Below are 6,000 nucleotides of genomic sequence, written 5' to 3'. Positions count from 1 at the left end.
GTTTCATATTTTTGGTTTCATATACATTATTTTAGCTAAAGCCATGAGTGACCCAGAGGAAAGAAAAAAAAATCTTTGATAATGTACATATTTGTATTTTAGATCAGGAATTCCAACTCAGCCAACAAAGCTTATACAGTAAAGCATATGGTCTGTCTTAAACTAAAGTAGCATTTCATAAAGGATAAGGAGGCTAAGAATGATTGGGAATTTCATTTCACTTCTATGATGACAAGGGTCTCTTTTTTTTTTTTTTTTTTTGCAGTACGCGGGCCTCTCACTGTTGTGGCCTCTCCCGTTGCGGAGCACAGGCTCCGGACGCGCAGGCTCAGTGGGCGTGGCTCCGGCCCCGCAGGTTCAGCGGCCATGGCTCACAGGCCCAGCCGCTCCGCGGCGTGTGGGATTTTCCCGGACCGGGGCACGAACCCGTGTGTCCTTCATCGGCAGGCGGACTCTCAACCACTGCGCCACCAGGGAAGCCCTAAATTTAAGCTTTTAACTCTTCCCAAGTAAAAGTTCATGGTACGTAATATTCTGTATTTTAGTTGTAATGCAGTTTGGATTCACAATGTCTTTTGCTGGTATGAAGAAAAATGGTCTCTAGCTATTGAGAAATCCAAGTGACCACCTCACTCAGTGCTCTTTTCTTTTCTTTTTCTTTTTTTTTTTTTTTTTCTGTGGTACACGGGCCTCTCACTGTCGTGGCGTCTCCCGTCGCGGAGCACAGGCTCTGGACGCGCAGGCTCAGCGGCCATGGCTCACGGGCCCAGCCGCTCCGCGGCATGTGGGATCTTCCCGGACCGGGGCACGAACCCGTGTGCCCTGCATCGGCAGGCGGACTCTCAACCACTGCGCCACCAGGGAAGCCCAAAAGCAAGTAAGTTCTAAGAAAGAATTTAGCAAAAACCTTCATTGAACATGTATGCTCTTTTTATTTTTTAATCGAAGTATAGTTGACTTACAGTGTTGTGTTTGTTTCAGGTGTTCAGCAAAGTGATTCAGTTATATATATATATATATATATATATATACATCTATTATATTTCAGATTCTTTTCCCTTATAGGTTATTACAAAATATTGAGTATAGTTTTCTGTTCTATACAGTAAGCCCTTGTTGGGTATCTATTTTAAATATGGTAGTGTGTATATGTTAATCCCAAACTCCTAATTTATGCCCCCCCTCCCCTTTGGTGACCATAAGTTTGTTTTCTATGTCTGTGGGTCTATTTCTGTTTGGTAAATAAGTTCATTTGTAATTTTTTTTTTTAGATTCCACATGTAAGTGATATCATATGATATTTGTCTTTCTCTGACTTACTTCACTTAGTATGATAGTCTCTAGGTCCATCCATGTTGCTGCAAATGGCATGGTTTCATTCTTTTTTATGGCTAATGTTCCATTGTCTATATGTGCCACATCTTCTTTATCCATTCCTCTGCTGATGGACACTTAGGTTGCTTCCATGTCTTGGCTGTGGTGAATAGTGCTGACATGGACACAGAAGTGCCTGTAGCTCTTCGAATTATAGTTTTGTCTGGATATATGCCCGGGAGTGGCATTGCAGGATCCTATAGCAACTCTCCGTTCAGTTTTTTAAGGAACCTCCATGCTGTTCTCCCTAGTGGCTGCACCAATCTACATTTCCACCCACATATATTCTCCCTAAAACAATGATAAAACAAATTTCATCCCAGGTCCTTGCTGATAAATGCCTACAGAGTTTTCCCTCTGTTGGAGACAGTTGATGCAATCTGGTAATCTATGTTACGGATTAATAGGCTTTTGGGTTTATCATATTTGTTCATGTGGTCCGGGTGGAAAGAGTCTGTAGCAATGCCTAGAAGGTAATTAAGGTGTCTGCACCTGAATCAATAAGGAGCGATAAAGGAAAGCGGATTAGTTAGTTGGCTCAGAAGATAAATTTGAGAGGTGACGATGTCAGTCTTCAGGCGTATGGTGAATTACCAGGCAGCGTAATTTTTCTCCTTCTAGTACGATGTAGTAGGAGGTGGAATTGGTCAATCTTTCATCAAATATTTATTGAGGGCTTATTTTTTGCACAGTGCTGTAGGCAACACAGAGAAATAAAGCTATCCCTAAGTGTGCACTCTCAAATACAATTTAAAAACTTGATGATCTGCCATGTATAAGTTTATGAATGTGTATAACTTCTCCATGGTTTATTTTCAGGGAGAGAGTAGCAGCTATTCTACTTCATATTTTGACAGGAACCAGAAAATATTGTGATCTTTGGTTAAACATATGGCAGCCTAGAACAAACCACATTTTCAGTCTCTTCTGTAGCTTGATGGGGTTATGTCTCTAAGTTCTGATAAACAGACGTGAGCACAAGTGTGCCTAAAGGGAGGAGTGTGTCCTGTTCTCTCCTGTGGGCTGAATTGTAGAGCTGGCCGGAGTGACACAAGATGAGGGTGTCATGGGTCCTTCATTACCCGAGACGGTGCCTTTGGGAATTTGAAATAGATGGCAGGCATACCTCATTGAGGAAATCTGCTTCCATCTGTGTAAACGTGTTAATAAAAATCTACCGTGTCTATGATCTGAATGACACTCTTCAGAATCATGCAGTGCAGAACCTGTACAACCATACTTGGTAGACCTGCTTGATAATTACCACACCATAACTGGTCCTGGACTGCAAACACATTTTACAAGTTTGTGTTTTCCACTTTTTTAGTTCTTTTGGTCATTCAAGGCCAGACCTAATCTTAGTTAAAACACCTTTCTCAAGAATGAAAACTCCCCTGCAGCAAGGACATTATCTACTTTTCTCATGGTGTTTTCCAGTGCCTAGAACAGGGCCTGCTATAAAGAAGATGCCAAAATATTTGTTTTGTTTGTTGGATGGCTTACTGAAAAAAAGAAAGGAAGGAAGGAAGAAAAGAAAGAAAAAGAGGTCTTTCTTCTTTATCTTCCTCATATATCCAGAGGGAAAGGAAGAATATTTTTTTATTTGCTAAGAGTTTGTGGCTCTTTGAGATTATTATACGTAAAACTACTTTCATTAGAATTATATGAAAAATGCAGTTGTAATCGTAGCATTCGTATCCACCACACTTTATGATTAACACTATCACTTTATTTTTTTAGAGCAATTTTTTACATGTAAGCTAATCATGTGTTTAAAATAATTTAGAAAAATATTTTGTAAGCCGCGGCCTGCCTATTGATGTATGTTGAGAAGTCAGGCATATAAAAATGAAATTGTGACCATTTTTTGAATGGTTGACGAAAGAATTAAAGTTCTTTTTGTCAACCATTTAGCATTTACTACACTTCTGTAAGTGTAACGCTGTGTGGGCTCCGTGTAAAGCATGGAGAGAATGTGTGATGTGTGATTGCCAACCTCATTGATCCTTTTTTAAAATTTTTTATTGGAGTATGTTTGATTTACAATGTTGTGTTAGCTGCAGGTGTACAGCACAGTGAATCAGTTATATATATATATATATATATAAATATATATATATATATACTCTTTTTCAGATTTTTTTCTCATGTAAGTTATTACAGAATATTGAGTAGAGTTCCCTGTGCTATACAGTAGGTCCTTGTTGTTTACTTATTTTTTATATAGTAGTGTGTGTCTGTTAATTCCTAACTCCTAATTTATCACTTCCTATCCCAATGTTCATTGCAGCACTATTTACAATAGCTAAGACATGGAAGCAACTTAAATGTCCATCGACAGATGAATGGATAAGGAAGATGTGGTATCTATATACAATGGAATATTACTCAGCCATAAAAAAGAACGAAATAATGCCATTTGCAGCACCATGCATGGACCTAGCAATTATCATACTAAATGAAATAAGTCAGACAGAGAAAGACAAATATCATATGATATCACTTATATGTGGAATCTAATAAAAATGACACAAATGAACTTATTCACAAAACAGAAACAGACTCACAGATCTCAAAGTCATTGATTCTTTTTATAGGTTCTGAACGAATGGAGAAATCTATGAAGGAGTTAAAAATGCTCATTAAAAATGCTTGTTTCTGGGCTTCCCTGGTGGCGCAGTGGTTGAGAGTCTGCCTGCCGATGCAGGGGACACGGGTTTGTGCCCCAGTCTGGGAAGATCCCACATGCCGCGGAGCGGCTGGGCCCGTGAGTCATGGCCGCTGAGCCTGCGCGTCCGGAGCCTGTGCTCCGCAATGGGAGAGGCCACAACGAGAGGCCCGCGTACCGCAAAAAAAAAAAAAAAAAAAAAATGCTTGTTTCATTGCTGTTAAAGCTGGATTGGAGCTTCCAGTCTCTGGAGCTTCCCTACCAGGTGCAGCGGGATTAGGAGAAAGTGTGCACGTGGGTTGTTGTCACCGCTCACCCAACTATTTCCCAAAACTACCAGGAAGCATCTCTGATAAGCCCCTGACTCTCCCTGTGTTTGGATGTAGGTTTCTCCAGTGTTTATTTTCATCCGCTGATAACATCCTCCCTTGTTTTTCCAGCACAGTTTTGGACTTGTTTTCAAATATATTTGTCATTTCCCCGAAATCTCGGGACAGGCATGAAGTCAGTGTAAGGGTCAGTTTTTCTTTACATTATTCTATAGATAAGGTCACCAGGATTTGTGTATTTTTTTCCTTTTTACCCCACACATCTTCTAATGTAATAACCATAAAGAAAAAGATCATTTGTTTCCACAGTCTTATATGTTTTTTTCTTTAGTCCTATATATTTTGAAATGTATTTTGTTCCTGCCCTTCTTCAAAACTGTTTCTGACTGTGAACTCCATGCCACCTGGAGATAAGAGGAGAGATGGTCAAAGAAAGGTGCTTGAAAGCCGTGTTTGGTGTGGATGAGAGGGTGTGTTTAACCAAGTGGTTAAGTAATCAAGTCGCATCCCTACGTGCAAAGTTAAAAGTTGGCAAGGCTATTTTGAGATTCATAGGGAGGCTTTCATTTAATCCCTAGGCAGCCTTGGTAAGATTTACACAAACACATTTTTAATGTTGATGTGCCTCTTACCAGGGTGTCATCTCAGATCAGTAAACTGGAGACTGGAAGAGGGCCCTGCTGGACTGAGAACTCTAGGTCATAAGGGAGAGCTTGTCCCTTTCTTTATATGGGTTTGTCCCACTGCAGACACCACCTCAAAGCACTGATGGATAATATGGCCACTTAAAAAAAAAGCTCATGAATGTTGATATATTCTCCAAAAGTTTCTTCAACATGGGAATTTTTTAAGCAGTAGAAAATCTGGTTTATTAACAGAATGTATCTAGCCATCCAACAAGATTAGAAAGATTATACAGGGTTTTTTCTTTATTATCCAAATAGAGGTCCCCAACACCACCAGGTTCAGTGATTCTAGACTATTCTAGACTATTCTGAGTTACAGGACTCAGGATATACTCAGGGTATGACTTATTAGAGCAAAAGGCTACAAAGCAAAGAGGAAACACACAGTATATGCTGAAGCAAACTCTTAATTTTCTTATGAAATGTGCAGGAGTTGAGTGGAAAAAAAAGTAGCAAGATTAGCTGTAACCTGCAGTAAATATATATGTATACGTATTTCTGACATCACTCTCTATTAAATCTTTAAGCAATTTACTCATGGGAATTCAAATGGATTCATTTCTTCTACTTTTCCCTATTTGTTGCCTGAAAGTTACTAAAATGGGTATTAATCACCCACACAGTAGGGAGTAAGAGACCTAGTATGCAGTAAAGGGTCAACCCCAGGCCTGAACTGAGACTGCTCTCTACGCTTAGAAATATCTATTTGCAAGGTCGGGCAAAGGCCAGAGGAAACTAGGCCCAAGCTTCCAGGGGTTATTCCCCAGAGGAGTCACACAGAACATGCTGAATTCCTCCAGCACTGAGTGGTGATCAAATGTTTTCCAGGGAAGCTGCATAGAGACTCAGGGCCCAGGATTTTTATCAGTGCTGGTCACAAGGTCACCCTCCGCTGAGCACATGCCTGAATTCTAGACTGCCAGGAGAAAAGCAGGTGTCCTGC

The sequence above is a fragment of the Pseudorca crassidens genome, chromosome 4, assembly GCF_039906515.1.
Source record: "Pseudorca crassidens isolate mPseCra1 chromosome 4, mPseCra1.hap1, whole genome shotgun sequence".
In the NCBI taxonomy this organism is placed as follows: Eukaryota; Metazoa; Chordata; class Mammalia; order Artiodactyla; family Delphinidae; genus Pseudorca; species Pseudorca crassidens.
This window is presented reverse-complemented; position numbering follows the sequence as displayed.